Genomic DNA, 24980 nt, shown 5'->3' with positions numbered 1-24980 from the left:
CCTCTTCATTCTATCTCTATTTTTCTCGAAAATATCGATGCTGACGTCTAATCGATGTTACAGGATCTTGTTATATCTCAACATATGTTCAAAATTGCTTAGACATTTTTAAATGCGTACGCGCATACAAAATATTTCGTACAGAGATATTTAACACATTGATACATCGATCGTTGTGATCGAAAACTTTGGATTTTTTATCGGGTATATTAAATTAGAAAGAACTCGTTTCGTCGTAATTACTGATAGTTATAGTGGTAATACTAGTAATAGTGGTAAAGAGAGGGGAATATGAAATGGTGGAATCACATCAATGTCAATTGTGACGGTAGTAGTGGTGATGCGTTTTCACGAATGGAATGCCAAGAGGCAAAACCTGGAACCACCCTCGTCCTCCTCGTTCTCCTCTTCGTTCGCATGTCTCTCTCTCTCTCTCTCTCTCTCTCTCTCTCTCTCTCTCTCTCTTTCTCTCGTGCTAGAAAAGGAGAGCTAGAGCGAATGAATGGAATTAGTGAGGAGGCTAGGTGAATAATATCGGCTCTATCTGTGGGGACTAGACCGGGAGCTGAAACGTATCTGTTGGGCGTATCTGCATAGACGAGGAGCGACGAGCGACGAGTAAAGAGCGACGAGCGATGGGTCTCTCCGCACTAGCTGCGATCTCTTGCCCTGTCGCTGGAAACCGGCTCTCTCCTTCCTCCGTTCCCTCTCCTCTCCTTCCTCAGTCCTCCCCCTCCTTCTCTTCTTTATTCTACGATCTACGAACAGGAGAGAAGCTTCTCCGACTATTTCCCATACATATTCGTCATTTTTAAAATTACATTTCTATATTACACGCTTCGTTTAATTCGCCTTATTTTTCTTTTTCTTCCTTCTCTTCATTCACAATTCCTCCCTGTACTTTCTTTTTATTTCTTTTTCTTTTTTTTTTTTTGGTTCAACTTGCAAATACTTGGCACTCTTCTTCGTTCATACCTTTTCTTCATATTATATCATTTCCATAATCGTAATAACATTTAAATCAGATAGGCAAGTAAAGCTACCGTGTCGAAGGTGATATTAAAAATGCTAATTTATCTGAAAATCCAGAATACATGTCGTAGCCGAGGTAATCTCGTGGACAAGAGAGCAATCAGAGGACATTCTGTTATCCCCTGGGGAACACCCATACTTAGCTCACGGAAGACTCTGCGACTTAAATCGGATCCATCGACAAACCCCACCGATTTCGACTTCTTCGACTCATTTGCGGCTACCGTGTCGCACACTAGGCCGCACCCATTTCCTGCTCGAGTAGAGAAAACTCTTTAAGAAACGTATGCGACTTTTTCCATTCGACTCAACGGGGCTTCCAAAAAGCATCTTCTAGAAAATTTCAGCTATCTCGTTTTTTTCTTCTCGTTCGTTTCTCCTTCATTCATTAGATCATTTATTTCTAACAGATCGCACATAATTTGTCATCATACTGGACGTCAGTTTTAAAAGGTTGATTATTCTGTAATTCCATCTGTTTTCTTTAAGACAGACTTTTTTCTTCGTATTCTTTTATGAACGAGGATCAGCAGAGGCAAGCTATTAAAGCATTCCATTCCCAAAATCGAGCGTGCCTTTCGTGCTTCCATTTTCAAAAAGGAGACCAACGTGACAAGGGTTTGGTCTCGCGATCGTGCAGTTCATTTGTCACTGACAATGATATTCGATGACGACGAAGGAGAGCGATGTGACGATCCTAACGAATGACTTAACTAACTTCGCTTGACCTGTACGGCGAAGATGGTCGATCATCTTGACCAGGAAATCACGATGCTTCGTATCTCTGAGAAACTTACGTTCTCACGTGTTCTCTCTCGGTTTTTTAACTATTTACTTTTTCTTTCCTTTTTTTTATTTTATTTTATTTTATTTTATTTTATTTTTTTACTAGGAATTTATCGAAAATTTTTTCACATCGCTTTGTTCCATCTTCCTCTCTCGCATATACACATTTATCTATTCTCGAAAGTTCGATATTTCTCGATCACGATCAACGAAAGTTAGAGGAGTGAGCCAGGTGGCGAGATTGATATTGGTTAGCAGTCCCCAAAGCACCACAGGACATTCGAGGACCTCCTACCGTCGTGCTACCAGTCTCTCTAAGGACTCAAATCTATCTGAGGCTCTCAACTAAATAATAATACTCAAATTACTTCCTGGAAAAGCTATGCAAAAAGGACGGTCAATGTCCAGAGGAATATCCTTTTAAAAAAATCATCTAAATAAGAGAGAGATGAAGAGATAGAAATAGATAGAGAGTGGGAGAGAGAGAGAAAGAGAGAGAGAGAAAGAGAGAGATCTATTCGTTCATTTTCCAAAGCAAAACGAAAGCCAGAGAAGAAGGTAGGACTCGTAGGAATGGCGATTGGACCAAGAGGATTAAAGAAGAGAAAAAAAGAGAATAGCGACAGAAAGAGAAGCAAGGATGAAACTCACGCTCGAAGAAGGAGGCGTTAGCATCGGTGGACCCACTCGTAAAAACCGAAAATCCGCAGATCGGTGATCGGCGATAACCGAAAATACAGCTGCAGTTTTGCGGTCATTCGATGCACGATGTTCGTAGATGGTCGATCACGATTACGAGAGAGAAAGAGAGAGAGAGACAGACAGAGAGAGAGAGAGAGGGAGGAAAGGTGGGAGGGAGATAGGGAGAAGGGAAGAGACCATAGGGAACATATTTTGACTGTGAGGCCCGTAATTTGGTTGGTATTGTGGCTTCGCCATTGTCGCGAAAAGAAACACGAGAGTGTGTGAGAGAAAAAGAGATAAGGATCGTGCGTGTAAACGCGGAAAAACGCATAGACGCGAGCCTGTTTTGCGATTATTGTCGTGTTGTCGTTATTGTCGTTGTGTTGTTGTTGGTAGTCGGTCACTCTCTTGTCAAAGCTCGTCGTCAGGCGTGTATCATGCTGCTGGCAATTCTGGATGGTACTACAGGATATGGCACTCTGGATGGCATTCTAGAGGGAAATACACGATCCGTAAGGTCCATTGTCGACCACGATTGCCGCGTTCGGATAGATTCTGCGAGACGATATCGCGCTTTCGAAGAGAAGGAGGAGGAGGAAGAGGAGGGGAGCAGCAGGAGGAGGAGAAGGAAGAAGAGAAGGAGGAAGAGGAGATGGAGGAATGGGAATTCCTCCTCTCGATCACGCTTCAACGTGCTCCTCCTCTTTCTCCCTTTCTTTCTTTCTTCCTCCTCATTCGATACGTCGTAGATCGTTAGAAGAAATTGTGTCGGTAGAAGGAGGCTCGTTAACGTTTCTCCTCTTTGGATATATAAACGACGTGCGAATAGTTACTTCTCGATACGCGTTTATTTTCTAATTAAAAAAATTAATCCCGCTTAGAATGGAATTGATGTTAATTTCCACGTGAAAACTTTTACGCGAACGATACTGGATATATCACAGTTTTTAAGTAAAAAGGAAAAGCAACGAATAGGAAAATTCCAACGTTCCATTAGACGCTTGTCGGTTCGTCCCTCTCGAAAATTCGTCAACGAAAACTCGTGAATCGTAGAAGAGAGTCGTCGCATGCGCGAGAATCGAGCGTTGGGCAGCTGTCGTTCTTTCTATCCTATTGTCGTACGATGTTTGAGTGTTCCCGAACAGTAGAGAACACCCGGTATTGTCCTGCCTCCTGAGATCTGACGATTACTCCGTCCGATACGATCTCATCTGCATCCCTCCCTTAACATCTCTCCTTCTCTCTCTCTCTCTCTCTCTCCCTCTCGCTCCCGCTCTTCTTCCCTCTTGCTCTCCCCTCTACGTACATACGTGTACACGTACTCCATTTATAGGAGAAGCCTCGTCTCCTCTCAGCGATGTGTTTGCGAGCAAACGCGTGTTCCTGCATCGAGAAACACGTCCCTCTCCTACTCGAGCAAGAAATCCTGCGGTCAAATATCATTCCATGGTGAATTTAGATGTCGAGATTGGCCAACGGTTCTTCCCTCTATCCCTGAGACATCCTCATTAAGAGGGTACGATACAACATAGAAAATTTGCCGACTTGTTCTCTTTTGATTTTCTTTTTTTCTCTTTCTCTCTCCTTCTCATTCTCTCTCTCTCTCTCTCTCTCTTCTTTTTTTTGTTTTTTCATTGTAGAAGTTGTTGTTGTAGCTGTTGTCGTTGTTGTTGTTATTGATATACCCATCGGTTAGAACGATTTGTGCTCCATTGTGTCGTCGAAATCCCATGAATATACCTATTCTATTTTTTATTTTTCGATCAAGTCATATAAACTCGATACGAGAATGTCGATTCTCTCTTCGGGTCTCGTAATTGGATTTCTTTCGAAGGAGATCACGGGAAACGTCTACGTACGTCGCAACATATGTGCCAGTACTCGCGATAAAGGGCTCCACTCGTCGGGAACAAGCCGTTCCGAGAAACTCGCTTTCTTGCCTCTTTCTCTATGTCGCGAACGAGCTCGACGACGCGTGCATAACGAGGCGATCCTAAGAAATCCGGATAAAACGATATGGGAGGGAGGAAGCTGGAAAAGGGTTCAGGAGAAATCGAGAATAACTCGATCGTTTAATACGCGATATTCGAATCGAACGTGGATCGTAACGAGACCGTCTTCGCGTTGAGAATCGATTTTTCGATTTGCCAACTGCAATAAATCAGTATATTCGTTCGTACCGTGGCGCGCGTTGCGTTTTCGAAAAAAAAGAACACAAAAAAAAAAAGAAAAAAGAAGGCTCAGAATTTATTTCGTTCGAGCAGATAGTAGATAAGAGTACTTTGGTCTTTATAAATTGTAACGTCGATATAAATAATCGAATTTTTATTTTTCCAAGCAATAAAATCGTAGATTATATTTTTATTCATATTCGATCTATCACGATTTAATTGTCTGTAGATATCGTCGATTATCGTTGCTAATGGTAAGGGTAGCAGAGGGTTTAGAAAAATGTCACGACTTATTAATTGGAAGATTTTCGAGATAATACGATCCTCGAAAGTAGAACGATTAGTCTGTTTAATCGTTCCGAATACTACCAACCGTGTTCATTACTCAAAAGTAGAGCGGATTTGGATAACCGGAAGGGACGAAGATTTCGTCCATTTAACACCTGACTATAGCCTCACCTATCGATCAGCGGGCCGATGCTCGTCTTAATTATCCTACTTCATTATCATCATCATCATCATCATTATTATTATTATTATTATTATTCTTGTTATGAAGAGAACGAAAAAGATTTTTATTCAATTTCAAACGAAAATAAAATGTATTGCGTGTGTGTATAACAACGAAACGAACGAATCCAAAAACGCATGTAGAATTTGCCATGAAGATTGAGGCAGTTCTAAAGAGAGAGAGAAAGAGAAAGAGAAAGAGGTGAAGTACGGGTAAGGGGAGGGGCCCGAGTGTGTAGAATATATAGAGAAGCAAAAGGAGGTGGTACGTGACACAGACGTCACATTAGATTTGGAGGGCAGACATGCACGTTCACAAACGTATCTCGCGGTGATCTCTCTTGGCCCTCTTTGCTCCGGGCAAGCACTTCGCTTTTCGGCGATGAAGGTGGTGGTGATGCTGGCTGGCTGGCTGGCTGGCTGGCTGGCTGGCGGTCTCAGCGCCAGCACGACGACGTCGGCGTCGTGGCGCGCCGGCTTCAGATACTGCGGAAGATAATCTCGATCTACGCCAAACAGCGTGAGCGGCTAAACCCTTTCTCGGATAATATAGATAGCATTCAGCATCCCCTTCTCTCTCTCTCTCTCTCTCTCACTCACTCCCTCTCTCTCTTGCTCTCTCTCTCTCTCTCTCTCTCTCTCTCTCTCTCTCTCTCTCTTTTTCTCTCACTCTGTTGAAGATGAATTCAATAATGCGTTCGTGTGTACGCGGTATGAATGAGGGCATTGTTGGTCGGTCAGACCAGTATACACACCCCACTTCCCTCCTGAAACCCATGCGTTTCGTCGTAAGCAGTAAGGTGAAGCGGAGACATACTCGGAGATGGAAATATGCGGGAATTTACATGTGTAAGAGAGAGAGAGAGAGAGAGAGAAGGAGAGAAAGAAAAAGGTTGTTCGTTTTTCTTATTCTCTTTTTTTTCTTTTCCTTCTTCTTCTTCCTCCTTCTTTTCGATCCCATTCAACGCTAAACTCAGCGTCGATTACGATCGCTCGATCTTTCCGATTAGATGGGGATGAGAAAATGAGAAATATCCGCCTTGGGAAATTAGAAGTTGGTTCTCAAGTATTTCCGCCACTCCGAAGAGGCTTTAGAACGTGATCGGGGATGAGAAATAACGAATAACCGTAGGATTTCTTCGCAATTTCTTAGGTTTCTTCTTGTTAGGTTATACGAAATCGTGGGGTAAAGTGCAATACATAGAGATGACGCGTGATAAAAAAGGATTCAAGCTCAGTGACGGTATCGAAGCCGGTAAACTTGACTTCTCTCTCTTTCTCTCTTTCTCGTCGTTCTCTTCATCACGAAAATGCCTAAAGCGCTGCAATAAGCCATAAAGATACCGTAGCGGATACTACGAGGTACACGTGAACCCTTCCTTATAAAGATATGTGTATCCTGCATCGAGAATAATTATATAGACGTGAACGATGCACCGGCCCGTAAAGCAGCAGATTCGTAGCGAGATGCACCCTCGACGGGTACACACATGGATTTTCTCTTTCTTTCTACATCGTCTACCTCCTTCTCCTTCACCTTCTTCTTTTCATTTTTTTCTTTCTTCTTTTTATCTGTTTTTTCTTTCTTTCTTCTTAATCCTCCGGCACATACTTGGAAGATGCAACGAACTAAGAGACTCGTCTCGTTCCCTTTTTAAATCGTGATTTCTTTTCTTTCTTAGATATCCATTAGCGCGTTATCAATTTTATTACACGCTTACGGATTATCATATGCCAGTCATATAATGAGTAATATCTACTAAATATATAACTTTTTTTAATATGTATATGTGTGTGTGTGTGTATATGGCAATATCATGCGAATCGTCAATAAGTCTTCAGGATTATCTTTTCGTCGCGAATATGTACATATTATATAAGTATGTGTACCATGTGTCGCAACGCGAATAACTTTTTATAAATTCATGAGATCAAAAATTATCGCTGTTGCACGTAATAACGTCGGATGCCGTCTATCGCAGGTGGTTATACCAAGGAAGGGAATCGAAGATAGGTAAATGCATATAGTATAACAGGAGTGATACCTTCCTCGCAGGTGCACCGAACAAGATCAAAGAGACACCTGAATTTTATCGTCGGCCACTCTTCCATATTTTACATATCTAAAATGTGCCGATTAAAATGATGAATGCGAAATTCAATGTTGCGAACGAATAAGTTCCCATCTAATTGTAAATATCTACTTGTAATAGAACGATATCGAGAAATTTATCTGCGATTACGTATCTATGCCAATCAATTCATTATCGTATACGTGTAGATTATATTAAAACGTTCGACATCAAGATCGGTCAAAATTTCTTATTTATGTCAAACCAATGGAATAGAAAGAAAGACATATAGAGATGTTGAAATAAGACGTCGAATGTTTACGGTACTTAGTGTAAATCTTTGTGGTTTAGCAACCATGTTCTCGTATTATTCACTGTCATTATATCGGTGTCAACTCTTTTTGTTCAGGAGGATTACGAGTGGTCCTTCTCAGCAGGGAACTCTATGTCCGATTGTCCTTCGACAAGGAGAATTGCAAAGGTCCGCGAAAAGAGGAGGGTTCGCGAGAAAGATGGAAAAGAAAGGACATAACGGTGTCCTTAAAATCCTTCAGTTTTAGGAACGAAAAGCTCTGCCCTCTTTTGCCTTATTTTCGTCCTTTTTTCTCGAACGTTCAGCCGACAATGGCCGAGACAATGCCTAGACCTATCTCAAGCACGATTCGAGCCCGAAGGTGTCCGGATTTCTTACGAGAAATCCCTAGGGAAAATCGTGATCCTACCAAAGTACTTTTCCCTTCTTTTGGAAAAATCGTTGATGGCGCTAGCGTTCCTTTCTTTCTTCCTTCTTCTTCTTTTTCTTATTTTAGAGAAAGACATCGTAGCTCGAGTTGAATTTTTCCATCGTTGCTAACTTATTCCAAGTCGCGTCGTTTCGAAAGAATATAACTAAGAGAATTATCAGTATCGCAGAGAAACGCTCGATATTAACGTAGTTTGTCTTGCTTCGAGAAAACTTTGACTTATACTACTTTATCCGCCCATCGGAGATTTTACGTGATCCTATTTGTTTAAATGATATCTACGAAATCGTATAAGCATCATCTTCGAGTATTTTCTATGGGTCGAGAATCAAATTAAAAGATGTAGATCGAGTAATCGTATTCTTTGGACTGTCCAGAACGTGAATACGTTCATCACCGGTTAAACCACCACCCTTCCGGTTGGTAGTCGAGCGATCAGATTAGAAATCACCCCTTCTCTTTCTCGCTACTCGCTCTTCTCTGTGGGTACGTTCCTTTTTTTTTTTATTCTTCTTTTTCTTTTTCGTTGGTCGAAGAGAGAGATAGAGAAAGAAAAAGAGAACGATAGATAGAAAGGAGGGAGCGTAGTCGAGCGTGCACGCTGCAATCGGCAAACGCTTAATGGAGACATCGGTTATCCGTGTCTATTCTCTTTGTACTTTCAATTACCCCTACCCACGTGCGAAGTCACGTACGTAAGGTATCTCCATGCTTCTGCCTACACCTACGTATACACACACACACACACACACACACACACACACACACATATAGGATCTTCTTCTCTCTTTTCCGATGGAAAACGAACGAGTGTCGAATATACATACGTACCTACTACGCGTGGGAGTGGCACAAAGACTCTGAAGAAGAAGAAGGAAAGAACGAGAGATCGAGCGCGTTTAATTTTGCGGTTTAATTATTTTTTAAATTAAAGCCGAGTTCTCTTCTGTAAATGTATGTGTGTGGGCCTGGGTGGGTGGGGTCCTCGTATGCGCTCTCACGCACGATCCATGTTTTATATTCCTTGCAGAGATACGCCAGGATGCTCTCGTCCATACGAGAGAAAACGAGAGAGAGAGAGAGAGAGAGAGAGGGGGGGTGGGAGAGAGTGAGAGAGAGAAAGAGAGAGAGAGAGAGAGAAAGAAAAAGATAGAAAAAGAGTAAAAGAGAGAACGAGAGGGAAAGAACAAGAGAGTCGGTGGTGAGCACAGGGTGGCTTGGAAAACGGAACGGGGGACGTTTTGAATGTGAAATACCGTCTCTCCGGTGTTAAGGGTGGGAGGTGGACGAAGAGAGGGTAGGTAGGGGTTGATTGTGCGCTCGTTCGTTCACCGGCTCTCGGGCAACGAGACGTGGGGGTGGGCATGCTGCCGGGAAAAAAGAAGGCGTCGAATAAAAATGTAAAACGCGGTTCGCCTCCGGCCTTTCTGTTTTCTCTCTCTTTCTTTCTTTTTCTTTCTCTCCTCTCTCTCTCTCTCTCTCTCCGCGTTTGCGCACACGTGTTACGTAAGCGTGTTTTTTTTACATACGTACGTAGAGGTTTGTTGACGCGTGTGTTTACGTGTGAGAGTAGTAGATGCCCGGGTATCCTCAGTTGTTTATGTAGACTAGGATAGTCGAAACACATCGAACACTCTTTTATATTTTCGCTATTGTCTGTTTTTCACGAGTCCCTCTTCTTATTTTATTTTTTTGTTTCTTCTTCATCTCTTTTTAGATTTGTATTTCTTTGCATAGGAAGTTCGCATTTCGTCGATAAAATTTTATTCCCAACACGTGGAAGCGTGTTCCATTAGAGGAAAGCTTACTTATTCCGCCTTTATATTTTCTTTCTCTCTCTATCTCTTTTTATTCGGATGTGAAGCAAAGATGTACTTGGATATCCACGACCGGAAAGGCAGAAGTTTGCAAGTTAATCGGTAGAATTAAGTAGTAATGCGTTAGAATTAATTAATGAAGATTTATTTGCTATGATTGTACGAGATAGTAAAGTTCTACGTTGTGGTATGTTGGTAGGTTTAAATTACGTGCTTCGAGTATCGCATCCTTGGTTTAAATCATTAATTTTTTTTCCAATTTTTATAATTCTGATAGCTTCGAGGCGAGATTAGTTACAGGAACATTTGAGTTACGTTTCTTTACCAGCGTATTAACCGTATCTGTAATAATATTTTTTTTAGCTTTCGGCGACGAGGATAGGTTTTGAAAAAGAAGAAAGAAAACGAAACAGAATAAATCAACAACGCGATCAGTAGCACATCGAAGAGACTTTGAAAAACTATCTGCCGTTCGAGATGATGAACCGACGTCGTTCGAAACAATATTCTCGCAAGGTCGAGTCAAATTCGTCGTAAAAGATGCTCGTGCCAAAACCATAGAGCGTATCAATGTTTCATTGATACAGATCGGTGGTTCGATCGGTTGATATTCTCGTGTATACGAAACTCGTCCTTTCGAAGGTGTTGCGAAGCAGGTGTCCGAAATGAGGACGACTACGAGAGATATAGAGCGCTCGATCGTCAGAAATTAATTTTAATTATCGATCGATCGGTCTGGCTCGGGTGGAAGATCATTTTTCTTCTTTCCTTTTTTTTCCCTTTTTTTTCCGTTTTTCGATACGAAAATGTGCGTTGACGAATGATAAATGGTACTTTGGATAAACGAACTTTTTTTTCTCTTACGTAAAGCCTTACGTCCAGCTGCAATTTTCTACCAAAGAGTTTGATTTTAATATCACACAGGACGTCATATTCGTACATAGATCATACGACCGAACGAAGAAGGAAATCATTTTCTTATATCTTAACGGAGATCGTTTCGAAGGATTCTCCATCGTCCCGAACGTAACGCGAGGATTACTAGCCCAACGATAACGCTTGGAAAGATCACCAATAAGAAGAGCGAAGAGAGAAAAGAAACGGAGGTTGGTATCCAGCTCGCATTAGTGAGATAAGTCAGGTGGAATGTAATAGGAAGGTGTCGGCTTCGTAGCAGCAGCAGCAGCTAGAAGCAGAGGAAAAGGGAGAAGGATGAAAGTGGGGGTGCCGAGGGTAGGTATATTTTTTTCACCCCTTTCTTGCAATAAATCTGGTCGCGGGGAATTAGTTTGGAGATAAAGTATAATATCGGGCCCACGGTGGGTGACGTCAGAGGCTGCTCCCCAGTATTTATGGTCGCGATAGTGTCAGTCGTGTGCGCGCGCGCGCGCGCGCGCCCCCTCGCGCTCACTGCACCAACCGGCACCCCCAGAAAACCACTAGCTGAGAGAGTCGAGACCCCAAACCCCTGTAACGTCGACGGAACCAACCACCTCTTCCTCCTTCTCTTCCTTCTCCCTCTTTCCTCCTGCTCCTCTTCCCAGCAGCTACGCGGCTAAATTATTGGAAAATAGTCGGTCGCTTGGAGAGATCCTCCAGCAACGCACGAGCCACCACAAGGACGATCTTTCTTCTGTTTTGTATTCCGTGGAAGCTTCGCGTGCTTTTGCTGATTTATTCCTCTTTTCTGCTTTCCGGTACTGCTACCCTCTCGCTCTTTCACCGTCTCTCTTACTATCTCCCCAGCAACTATGAGTTAGAAACTCTCTCTTAAGAGATGTTTTATCGTCTTATCTTCTCATACTTTGTTTTCTTTCAACTCGACAATTTTGCCTTTCTTATCTTATTATGCAATAATAAATATTATTAATTTCGGATAGAGCCCGTTTCCGAATCGTCTTTGCGAAGTAGAAGCTTCGACAGATGGTGCTAGATCACCGTAGAAATTTATGCTATCTCTCTTGGGAGCTAATAAAATGATTCTAATGTCAACACCCGTCCTTCGTTGCGCGATTGTTCTCTTTATCGTTGTCTAACTCTTGCTGACCCTCGATAGAGCACGGATGCACTTGTGCGAACAGATGGACAACGACGTTTGATTTGGCCAATTGGACTCAGCGGGTAGTCTTCATCACCCTCGGTAAGGGTGAAATCGATCCTTAATGTTCGTCCGAGCTGGCAAAACACGAGAGTTTGATCTTAAGCGCTCCTGTAATTGCCCATATACGCTTCGTATCTCTTTTTTAAACGCATCCACTACTCGATTCTAGAGAATTATCGTTTTCCATGTTTTCATAAGTTCTTGCAATTTTCTCTTCTGTTTCGAAAAGAAATATACTTCGTTCTATTCTAATTTCTATGATTTTAAAAAGAAATGAAGTTGTACCGCATAGTTGAAATTCTTTTTCTTTCTTTTTTTTTTTTTTTTTTTGATATCACCATTCATCGTTTAAATAGAAATTGACTAAGGTATACCATACTTATTCTCAATCTTTCTCACTTTCTCTTTCCAGCAAGTAAGCATTGGAGTCTCTTTAATTAGCATGCTGCGTATCGATAAACGGCGCAAGTCAAAGTGCGCGCCGGAAATTATCGCGCCAATTACACGTGCCATTAGAGATACGAAGCTAGAGAGTTGAGCAAGTGAGGGAGAGAGAGAGAGAGAGAGAGAAAGGACGATTCGAGAGGGGTTGCCGACGATCGGACGGCTCGCAATCGTCTAATTTACGCAAATTGCAAATCTGCCCAGAGCCGCTTGGCATGTAATGCGCTAATGTTGGCGATCCTCCGAAGCAGTGCCGGCTCGCGCAGGCACAAACTAAGATCTAATAAAGCGACAAATCAGCCTAACGAGCGACACACCAACGTTGGAAATGCTGCATACCCCGTACGTTGGATTAACGCCGGACACGTTAATGGCTTTCCTATGTACGTAATTACACAGACTACCGTACGGAAATTTCTGAACGCACACGGTAGTTGTAAAAAAAGATGATAAAAAAAAAAACAAGTACTATCTAATAGAATTTTCAAGGTATCAGGCGTTAAAAAAAGTACGTGAAACTAGTAATTGAAAATGAAACGATTTCTTATTATATTTTACAGGAATTTACTTTTGTCTTGTTTTTGCACGTAGATACGCGCGGGTTGTTTTTCGCTTTTATTTTTATCCTCTTTTTCCTACATTTGATCGAACACATTCTCATGTTTGTCAACGATGATATCTACTCTCGCTTCTCTCGATTATCTGCGAAACACGAAGCGATACTCGTCGAAATTAATTTCAGGTTGACGTACGACGGGCTCATAATATTGTCTCGTAACTCTCCGTCGGCGAGAGAGCAAGCTTATCTGTTTCGCAGTGGCGTTTCAATTAGCCACGCTCCCCGTACAAAAGTCTTATCCAATCGCTCGTTGCATAATGAGCGCATAAATACGTCGATCGATCGATCGATCGATCGATCGTGGAAATTGAAAATCGTCGAGTCGTTACGCGTTATCGTTTTCTTCTCGTTTATAAACACTTTTCGCGTTAGAATCATTACGATGTTTCAAAGAAACAAACTCGTGTCATCGAGATCGATAATATCGTGAAAAGGAAAACGAATAGCCACGTTGCATCGGGTTAAGAAAGAGACTTCCGGTTCAGCATCATCGTCTTTCGTGACTCGACAATGAGAAAGGTTTGAAAGGTGCGCGCTAAAAAGGCTCTACTCGATGTGTCCCGCGAAACTCGAGTCACCTTTTTTTTTCTCTTTTTCTTTTTTACCCTCGTTCCCTCGAGTGGTGGTACACCTTCAGAGAAGGGCCTACGATCTGCCCTATCGACATCTATAGAGTTCGAGGGCGCTAAAGCGCTTAACTACAAGCCACTCCTCGACCGATCGAAGCCAAGTGTACCGTTTTTCTCCTGTCGTTCATTACACAAGTAGACTACTACCCACACCGATCCACGATCCTTGAGAATTATACGTCGTAGCTGACGAATTTTCTTCGACCTACCTACCCTTTTTCTCTAATCGTTTACCTTGTTGTTACTCGTCCATCGACTTTTCATCTGGTGAACCATGAAAAAGAAAGGTAAGGAGGGCACCGCCCATTGCACGTTACAAGGCACGAGCGTTCGTAACCTCTCTCTCTCTCTCTCTCTCTCTCTCTCTCTCATCTTTGAAAATCTCTCAAATAAGACTTCAACTCGACTTCAGAACTTGAAATTATATTACACTGAGTATATACTACCTACAATATGACTCTACTTACATCGGATTTAATTAAAAACAACCTATATGAAAAATGAATCGGGTTCAATAATTACATATACATCAATTTCGAGATGCAATATAAAGATGCAAAGACCAATCCCGAAAGGAATAATCACATCTGTAACTAAGTTCCCTCTCTTAAGGGCCAGCGTACAATCTCTTTCTCTCTCTCTCTCCCTCTCTCTCTCTCTCTCTCTCTCCCTCTCTCTCTCTCTCTCTCTCTCTTTCTCTCTTTCGTCATTTGATGAATGGTTACGTCGAGATCGTGCGAAACGAATCACCGTTTTGGCAGGTCCGTGTGTAAACGTGCAATTAGGTGGCAAGGTAGACGTCGATCGGCGAGTCTCGATCGAAGAAAATATTGTGCCGTAATGATAGAAATTAGGGTAGACTTCCGGCGTTGAAGTATCCAGAGTCGTTAAGGTGGAATGCGCTACCAGATAACTACGGATCCACCGAAACACACAACGTCTTTGTATCTGTGTGTTCTTTCTCTCTCTCTCTCTCTCTCCCTTTCTCTCTCTCTCTCTCTCTCTCTCTCTCTCTCTCTCTCTCTCTCTCTCTCTCTCTCTCTCTCTCTCTATCCCTCTCTGCGATGGCGAAGAATAATTTTCAGATGAGATAGCCACCGAAAGAGAAGAACCATCGATGGCCTGTTATTAGATAGGAATTTTTCATTCTTCTCTCGTGCAGGTAATTACATAGTAATTAAACTCGATTATGATTGTTCTTTAGTAACTTCGGTAGCATCATGTCACTCATTCTCTTTCTTTATCTCTTCCTTCTTTCTTTCTTTCTTTCTTCCTTTCTTCCTTTCTTTCTTTTTTTCTTTTTTTTTGTTGTTGTTGTTGTTTTTTAATTCCTTTTTATCTTTTATCGTACATTTAAATTCGACGTCTTAATTTGACTAATGACTCGGCTGTAATCGATTGCGCCCCATCGATAATTTCTTGCAAAACGTTTTATAGAAAGAGGTAAACGATCGGAAAGAATGCTATGTAATTTTCTTCCTTCTTTTCTTCTTTATGTTTTCTTTTTTTTCTTTTTTTTTTCTTTCTTTTTTAAGCGCGACAAAGATCGGTAAAAAAGGTTAAAAAAAAAGGAAGAAAAAGGAAAAGAGAAAGGAAGAAAAAAAAATGGGACAAGAAATTTTGTATGGCTACCTAGGGGGTGAGAGTCGTATCTAGAAGTAGGAAGAAACTAGGAGAGTTCTATTTGGTCGTCTCTTGTCCCGTGCCATAAAGGCGGACAATGTACCATAATCCCTGGAAAGAATGCGGGGTACCTCGAGTCACAATGATATCCCGCATCGTCGGACGGATAGTCGTTTACGACAACTGAAATCGATACCTTGGCAAATCAATTATGATGATACAACCCCAAAATTGCGGCTTGAAAACGCGCATCGACCTTTTCTTTTTTTTTCTTTATCTTGTAAAATAGTTAGATATCGTCAAATTGAGATCGATTATTTAAATTCGAATTGACGAGTCAGTTTTTGCGAAAAATTCTATAAAATTGAAATATATGTTTCGAATCCTTTGGTTTTATAAGTTAGTAAAACGCGAGATAGTTGACTGGAAGGAGTAGGACGTCCTTAGGAAAAGATAGAAACTTGAGAAAAGAAGAAACAGAACAGAGAGGACCTTGCGCGGACGAGACGCTTTTTACATTTTACGGTGTTAGCACCGTCCATAAATCAGGCAGGGGGGCGACCATAAAACCGTGGTATATTCTTGCGCAAAAGAGATAGAGGCAACGGCTAGCGTTGGTCCTGCGGGGGTGTCCTTTTGGAAATCCTGGGTCAAGAAAATGGGACGAAACGCAGGCAGGGTGCAACCGTTGACGTTTCTTCTTTTCGTCTGTCGTGAAGACGGCGGAGACACAATAGCTTAAAGACATTGCGACATTTTAGAGCGCGGATCGCTAAGAAAGAGCTAAGAACAACGGAGCTCTTTCTTCCTCTCTCTCTCTCTCTTTCTTGCCCAAACTTGCTCTAATATACTTTCCACTACCTGAATTTTCATTCTTAAGCTCTACTTATCCTGACGGTACACTTCGGCGAATATTTTCCGGACCTAATCGGCTGATCTCGCATGCGAAATCGTGGAACTTGTAAGACGGATCACTATGAGAGGGGAAAACGGTGATCAGTAAGACAGGTGGCTCTCATTGTTCGTGCAGGGATTAGGTTAAGAAATCCCTTGGGTTAAAAGATTCTGCTGGCGTAATTGGAGCGTTTAGAAAATTCTTCTTAGACCGGACTACTTTGAATTTTCATGGTAGATTTTCGTGATAGAACTTTCTTGATCGTAACTTGGATATTTGAATTTTTACACGATAAACGAACTTGTATCTAAACCAAAAAAAAAGTTTTATTAGACGACAAGTTTTATTGGAAAAAGAAAATAGCCTTAGAATGTTTTCTAAGATTTCGAAAGAGGCAACGAGGCAAAAGGGATGCGAATGAAAAAGAAAAGGAAAAGGTAGCGTGGGTTGTGAGACTGGCGCCGGCTTTATGATACCTACGGATGTCCTTTCGAGTTCGAAATTTCCTAAAAGGTTAGTATGTCTACCTACTGTTCGAAAACTCGGCCCACTAAACTACGCTACGAACTTCTTATAGGTAAGCCTAGAGAAACTAGAACGACCGAATTACCCTAATTTCTTCCGTGGAAAAAGAAATTTGGTCTGCACGAAAATCTCGTCTTGATCTTTTCATTAAGACACACAACTTGATCCTTTCATTAAGACGTAACAATTAGCACTATTAACCTTTTTTCTTTTCTTTTCTTCTACTTTTTCTTCTTTCAATTTCCTAAGAATTTTGAGATTCGAATCACGCGTGAACGAAGAGCCTGGTGACTTTTTCGATTAATCACCACGCATTTTTGTGGTTGCTAGTTGCAATATTTTAGGAAGTTTAGAAATGGACACAAAGAAAAGAAAGAAAGAAAGAAGATAAGGGGTGCGTAAATTATGAGTCGCCCATTTTGGGTTTTACTTACCTGAAGGAAGTAACGGTGCTTTGTCTCTACTCCGCAATCTTGGAAAATCTCCGAGGACAGATTTCGAAGATCCTTTACTCGTTCTTTCCTGTAAGAACACGTTCTTTAAGATGAACATTTTTCAAAAACGTAAATATAATCAAATTTGCCTACGTCCGATCGAAGAAAATGAGTCAGAACTTTTGCAAATATTGAACGTATCGATTTAAATCTCGCATAGATTTCTGATCTAGCATCTTTGAAGATCATAGTAATTTTGAAAATGTCGGCTTGCAGTGGACGCAAAGGTTACACCGTACGAGTTTGCGAATAACAGAGACTAAGCCAGCAGCAAAGTTGAAGAATAGAAAAAGATAGACCGTGTGTAGGTACGTAGCTTCTCGTAGAACGAATACGATTATCTTGCTCGTCGGCGAACGAACGAGCATCCTCCTCGTATCTGAAAGAGATCGCCTAAACGGTCACTTATCTTTCTCGTGCTGGTCCTCGTCACGATAAGAGTCCGTGGTTTTACACCGTGTTGGGGCGTGTCGAAGATATATCCGGGCCTGCTTTTTCCTCGTTTGTTCGAAATTGAAGTTTATCGATGCGCCTGTTAGCCGCGCGCGAGTCTTCCTTATCTTTTCTTTTTCAAAGGCGTGGTCGACTCGTTCTCTCGTCGCTTCTTTTCTCATCCTCCTGCTCCTCTTCTTTCTCTCTTTCTTCTTTCCCTCTTTTTTCTTTTTTTTTTTTTATACCAATAATCGAGAAGCTCGTTCGATACACTTTCGAGATTTATTACGATGAGAAATTGCAGTTTGTTCAGTAGGTATAATTATTTTTAATGTACAATTAAATAGTAAAGAGGAGGAGAAAGAGAGAGAGAGAGAGAGACTACTGGTTAGAGTTCAACACTTGATACTTTTTTTAATCCATCTCTTTGCTTTCTTTTTTTTTTTTTTCCAAGACCGAAAGTCGAACCTGCAAGACTTTAAAAGCTTGTCATTGTTAGAAAAACGTGAATCCGTGACGGCGTCGGCGGTCTTCGAAAAAAAAAAATCAAAGGAGGGCGAAACGCGATTGCCTGGCGTTAGCCAGGATTCCAAAATATCAGCGCGACAAATCGGAACTGTGTTTAACGCGCGACGTCTCGAGATGCTTTCGAGACGCTTCAAAAAATGTCCTTAGACTTTCTCCGATCTCAACGAAGAAACCCGAACCAAGTTTCTTCGGATGAATTATGGCTCGGAGAAGAAATCTCAAGAAATTAAGAATTTTCGAACTAATAATCCCATTTATTTGCGACGCGAACGTTCGCACTGTTTTCAAATGTGATTCGTTAAGACTCTATTGTTTATTCTCTTTTAACTATTGCTTGACGTTCTCTATTATGGCAGAGACTATGCTTTTCGAAGAACACGTTGCTTGGTTGACCTGTTCTCTCTCAGGATCGATTCTGTGGATCCCATTAATCCCTTTGGTCAACATTTGCGAATCAATCGCAAACTCGGGAACGGCAAACACGTCGTTGAAGTCGATCTCTCGTACAACCATACGCATACATACCTCTATATGTAACTGTGGGTTTCTGAAGAACACACACATACTCGTATACGAATACACAGACTTGGCATAAAATTTTGTTCTATTATTTATTACATTGGAAGACTCATAAAATAACAAAGTTCGTTCCTGACGATAAATCAAGTTATCGTCGACTCTCTTTATCATTTTGTATATCTTAAATCCGAGTATCAAAAACACATTACGTCGTGTGCAGAATTCACAGAATCGTGTACATAGATTCGATTTTATCCGAGAGTCTCCCAACAACTCATTCTTCGTTCGTTCTTCAGGACTTTGTTCGATCTTCGAGGACTACTCCGCGAGGTGGTTTGTCACCAAAAGTTCCGAATCAAAGAGGAGGAGTCAGAAGAAGAAGAAGAAGAAGAAGAAGAAGAAGAGAGTTAGGAAAGTGCAAAAGCGAAGAAGAGAAGGAACGCTTGGTACTAGTAAAAGAGTAGCAACCGGGAGAATGCCGTTCCTTATCACGGTGGCATCGACAACTGTGAAAGATCTCTTTTCCAAGGTGGACTGAGGAGAGAGAATTCGGTCCTCTCTTTCTCTTTCTTTCTTTCTTTCTTTCTTTCTTTCTTTCTTCCCTCTATTTTCTCTCTCTCTCTCTCTCTCTTTCTTTCTTTCTCCTATCCTCGAGCCACGTCTCCTCGTTTTACCCCTACTCCTCGCACACAGGACCTATCTCTCCTCCAAATAGGTCTTGTAGTACTTAGGGTTCATCAAGATAACGTTTGCCTGGCTTTGTGTCTCCTCCAAGAGAGAAAGAGGAGCGTAGAGGCGCGAGGGAGGTGTGTATGCTCCGGTGGAGCCAAGAGAAAGAGAGAAAGAGAGAAAGAAAGAGAAAGAGAGAAAACATATTGTAGGTGCTACGCGAGCGAGCGAGTGGAAGTTTACGTTTTGGCCTTTTCGGGCTGCGAGGAGTTTTAAAGAACTTGCTTGGTTCCTTCGTTCGTTCCTTCGTTCGTTCCTTCGTTCGTTCGCTCGTTTCTTCTTCTCTCATTCTTGTGACAGACTCGGGATAAGTGCAAGAGATGAGAATGCATTGTGAAAAGTTTGCGGATAGCAAGAAGAGATCGTCGAATTCTGTCGAGTTAGATAGACAGAGAGAAAGAGAGGTACTCGAAAAACGAGATTTCTTACTGGACCCTTTTACAAAGAGAGGACTGTATTCTTCTTTCCTCTTTCTTTTTATCGATCGATACGATGCTTTCAAATCGCAAAAAAAAAAAAGAAAAAGAAAAAAGAAATACGATTGTTTCGAATTTCCTCGCACTTTTCCAAGACCGAGCTCTTACCTATTGTGAATATCTACCTATATTTTTTCCCTTTGATAATATTAAACGGATTTTCTCGTGAATATATATTTTCTTTTTAAACGAAATTTAACTTTCTCCAAGACGATTAATCTCAAGCACTGGTAAGTTTTATTCTGAGAGAGAAGATGAGAGAGAGAGAGAGAGAGAGAGAGAGATCGTTTCTCTCCTTAAACTTATTTTCAACGGAGTCTTTCTCTCATTCGGAGAGGGTCTTCCTCGGAGAATTTATCAGGCCGTTGGAATTAATCCGGCATTAATTCTAATCGTCCGGCGATTTATTAGCAGACGGTAAATCTACTCTTGGAAGTTCTGCAAGAAGAAGTAAGGGCCGGCAAAGTTTTCTCGCTCGCGGCATTCACTCGTCGTAAGAACGTAAAGGAAGATAAAGAGAGAGAGAGAGAGAGAGAGAGAGAGGGCAACGATCTACTTTGATTTTCTTCACTTTTATACCAGTCTCAATGAAATTTCGCTTCGCTTCTATCTCTGAATGAAACTATATGTGAAAGAATTGAGTGATTCATCATTCTCTAAATAAATTAAAATTAAATAAATCGTATGAAGATTACAAATGTTACGATAAAACAAGAAATTCTATTTAAACAATTGATAATTCTTTGTAAAAATTTATCTGAGTTGAGTCTATAATCTGGTAATATTTATGATCCATGATTACGATTATCGGACGTACATTATCCACGCTTCTATACGAACGGCAGTGTCACTTAACGGGCTTTTTGCAAATCTTTTGTAGTACTGACGTTACGACGAAAGGAAAAAATATGGATGTCGTAACTCATACAGCTATTTCCAAATATATCTATTACCTATATCTATCTATCTACTTAATTACTTTTTAAAGACCAAAGTTAGAAAAAACGAAACAGATCTTATGAAAAAGTTTACGACGAAGAAAAGTTATAGCTATTGTCAAGATAAATTTTAAAGCCCGAGAGAGAATAACATTTGTGGGTTTAGGAAATTTTTGGTATAAACAAACAATAGGTCTCTCTCTCTCTTCCTCTCCCTCTCCCTCCCTCAATCTCTGGAGGATAAGGGTGGAAAAAATGAGTGGGGAAGAGAAGAGAAAGAAGAAAAGAAAGAAAAAACACAAGAAGGAACTTTTCTCCGCCCTGGCACTAGCCCGTTAATTTACGACGTTTACTTTCTAAGAGTATAGGTAGATATTTCTCGGACTTTTAGGTACAAACCGAACAAGTTAAACTCGTAAAACTAGCGAGAACGAAAGAAACAGAGAAAGACATACGGAGAAGGATTTTGTAATTTTTCGTTTCATTTTGCAAGGAAGAAAGAAAAAAAAAAAAAAAGAAAAAAGAAGAAAGGTAATTTTCGATGAACTTTTTCGATCGATCTCGAAAAATTATTTTTAGAAAACTTTTCAAAGAGAAAACATTGTTTCTCCCTTATCTCATCTAGGCAATTTCATTTTCACGAAAGAAGATTTTCCCATTTGAAGAATATACCTACAGGCATTTGCGAAATGTCCCCCGTTAAATACCAAGGATAATGAGTTCTACCTAATCACCCTTACCCAAGAAACTACTGAAATGTAAACTTGACTATGGATCCCTTTTAACGACGGTCATTAGACCTTTCGTATTTCTGTCAATTTAATATTAATAGCTGCATAAATAATGAACGTCACGTATAGATGCATCCTTAAGAAGAGTTATTACTCCTAACAGATATACTAATTGATTCGTTTTATCTGCCTATAATGCTTCACTTTTGTTCCTTTGTATCGTAATTCTTTCGGATCTTTTACGATATAGATCTTTTATTTACAAAAATACTTTCTCTCCATCTTTACGACGGTATCGCATTTCGCTGGAATTTTACTCGATGATTTACCATTCGAGAAATTTTGACCGATGTAAGTAAGTAGGTATTAGGAGGTATAAACTTACGCAAGTATAACGTCGAAGGAAAAGTTATTATCGTCGGCGAATTTGACTTTTGGGAGATGGGAAGGAAAAGAAAAGAAAAGAAAAGAAAAGAAAAGAAGAGAAAAGAAAAGAAAAGAAAAGAAAGGAAAGAAAAGGAAAGAAAAGGAAAAGAAAGGAAAGGAAAGGAAAGGAAAAGAAAAGAAGGAAAGGCGTTATCGGTAAGGAGGCCCCCGAGAGAAGAAGCAAGATTCTCTGTCTCTCTCTCTCTCTCTCTCTCTCTGTCTCTCTCTCTCTCTCTCTCTCTCTATCCTCTTCTTTATCGTTTTCTCTGTTCAACCCCCGTGGCTTCGACCACTACCACCACTAGCAGCGCCACCCCTTTACTTCCTCCACCATCTCTATTTTCGCCGAAGCTCGGGGCTGCCGTTTCGGTGTTCACACGGACGCACACAGAGCTGCCAGTTACTTTTTCAAACGTCGTACCTTTATCCGAGGTTTCCTTATCGGTCGAGCGCGCGCCACGCCGGTCAAGGAAGAAGAAATTGCCGAGTTTTCTCGCGTCGAAGCGGAAGCATAAACCGCGCGTATTCTCTTTTCATCTCCGTCCTTTTATTTGTTTCTTTTTTCTCTTTTTTCTCTTTTTTCTCTTTTTTTTTCTTTTTTTGATTTTTATTTCTTTCTTCTCTTTTCTTTTTTCTTTCCTCTTTTCTTGCGCTTTTTTCGTATTCTTTTTTCTCTCTCTTATCTCGAGAATTAACAAACACGTTACTATGGGAATTTATTTGACTATATATTTCTATTTTCGCGCGTGTATATATATATGTATATGTATATGTATATATATATATTTTTTTTCCTTTTTCTTTCTTTTTTCTTTTTTTTTTATACGTTATTAATGATAGGTAGAAGCAACTCGAAAGACGATTTATCACAGTACGGAGACAATAGCGATTTTCCAAGTGAAGATGTAAAGCGTGTATAATTATCGTGGTATCAGGTTTTAGTGTGTAAGTTTGCATATAGGCAGATAGTACATAGATAGCTATATGTGTGTGTATGTCTCTTTCTCTCTCTCTCTCTCTCCCCCTCCCCCCCCCTATGAACGCGCTCGAACTCTCCGCTCTCGAGGCAGAAAATAATAAATCGATACCGACGTCGACGCGTCGCGATATCCGCCGAACTTCGGAAGCTCGCGTAGCCACGTAAATTATGGTTATTCTCTTGACTCGAGCTCTTCCTCTTCTTCGTCGTTACGCCGATGGAATATCGGATGGGAGCAAATATCTGACCGGACATCGGACCAGTCAATCGATAAACGAAAAAACATTAATTTCTCTTTCTTTTTCTTGTTTGCTTTTTTTCCCCGATAATGGCAGCAATTATTTCATATAGAATCTTAGAAAACTATAGGTATAATACCTACGCGTAACTCGTAATAATATTTATAGAAGAAGAGATCTCGTAGAGGATAAAACGTTAGGTCTACGTAATACCTAGGTATCTATTATGAAACAAGAATAGTGCTATGTAATACCGATGCTCATAAAAATCATCGCCCTTTATCTATACGTATAACGGAGGAAGAAAAATTGTGCAATTCGCTGCACCATAAATCCCATCGTTTTCGCAGCTCGTTTTCGGTACGGTCAATCAACATCGCTCGAACTCGATCGATCGCGTTATTATTATTCCTCTCGCACGTCCGTAGGTATTATAGATAGGTACATATGTATACACAATCCCATACATAGAAGATGTCAATGGATCGCGTACTAGCGTAGAGATGCTAGAAAATGTTGCGTCGAGATCGTTGGACACGGTAGCGTTCCGTATGGCTCCTCTTTCGCGGAGGTGGAGACGAAAGAGGGAGAGAGATAGAGAGATAGCGATGAGAAGAAGGGGGAGGGGAGAGAGAAAGAAAGAAAGAAAGAAAGAAAGAGAGGGGAAGAAGAGTTGTAAAAATGAATCGATAGGCGGAGTTTTTCAGGAGGTGCCGCTAGAGGCGCTGGAGGTGGGGAGAGCGATAGGCGGAGTCAAGCTGATTTAGGGCCGCCATTTTGTGACAATGGACGAGAGGGGGTATGCCTATCTGATTGGCTGATCTACGGACTTCTCTCGTCCTGGACAAGCTTCTACAGATTGTTCGGTTGTACTCCGCCGGTACTCCAGCCAGCCAGCCAGCCAGCCGGCGACTCGGCAACGCAGCCACCCCCTCCCCTACTCCGTATCTCTCTCTTTGTCTCCCTCTCTCTCCTCCCCCCCTTCTTTCTCTCTCTCTCTCTCTCTCTCTCTTTCTATACATGCATATAACCATCTTTCTCTTGCTTCTCGAGCGACGCCGTTACCCCTCCTCTGCTTTTTCCCCTACTCCTTCGTTATACCTCCCTCTCCGTCAACGTAAGCTTCTTCTTCCTCCGCGTGCGTGTGAGCCACGCGAGACCCTCTCTCCTTTCTCTTCTCTACGAAATATCCTCTAAGAATCACCACGCTTTATAAAGTAGAGATTTTTCAACAAAACAAATCAGAGCTTTATCGCGCTTGATTTTGTCTTTAACGAATCCTCAATATTTATTTTCGTTCTATCTTTTAGATAAAACTGATACATAGATACTCTTTCTATCTATTTATTCGATGAATTATTTTATCTATCGTTATCGTTCTTTGCTTTTAATCTCCCATCTCTGTCCTTTCTCTCTCTCTCTCTCTCTCTCTCTCTCTCTCTCTCTCTCTCTCTCTCTTTCTCTCTCTTTTCTTCCTATTGTTATTGGAGATGCTGAAATCGGGCGAGTTTTTTTTAGGAGGGTGGGACGATGTATCTCGATCAAGGGAGCCGTATCTCATCTAGATAGGAAGGAGCCCGTGGCGATGGTAGCGGCATCGAGATCGGCTTACTCGCGCTTGAGAAAGAGAAAGAGAGAAAGAGAAAAACAGGCGTACGCACCACGAGGATTCTCTCTTTCTCTCTTTCTCTGTATCTTCGACGTGATCTTTCGCGCGCGGCACGCGCCACGCTTTCCCCGATTCGATCTAAATTCGGCCACCGATCCTACCGAAACACCACTATGAAAGAGAGAGAAAGAGAGAGAGAGAGAGAGAGAGAGAGAGAGATTCTCTCTCT

General features: G+C 41.3%; 1 long non-coding RNA gene across 2 annotated transcripts in view; it reads right to left on the bottom strand.

The window, feature by feature from the left end:
- LOC122633397 overlaps positions 1 to 24980 on the bottom strand; it is a 114164-nt gene that overhangs the window by 44630 nt on the left and 44554 nt on the right. For both annotated transcript variants that reach the window (XR_006328098.1, XR_006328097.1), the window contains exon 2: positions 17086 to 17173. This is a non-coding gene — a long non-coding RNA (uncharacterized LOC122633397). The remainder of the gene's footprint in view (positions 1 to 17085; positions 17174 to 24980) is intronic.

Source organism: Vespula pensylvanica, chromosome 12, assembly GCF_014466175.1.
Source record: "Vespula pensylvanica isolate Volc-1 chromosome 12, ASM1446617v1, whole genome shotgun sequence".
NCBI lineage: Eukaryota > Metazoa > Arthropoda > Insecta > Hymenoptera > Vespidae > Vespula > Vespula pensylvanica.
This window is presented reverse-complemented; position numbering and strand designations above follow the sequence as displayed.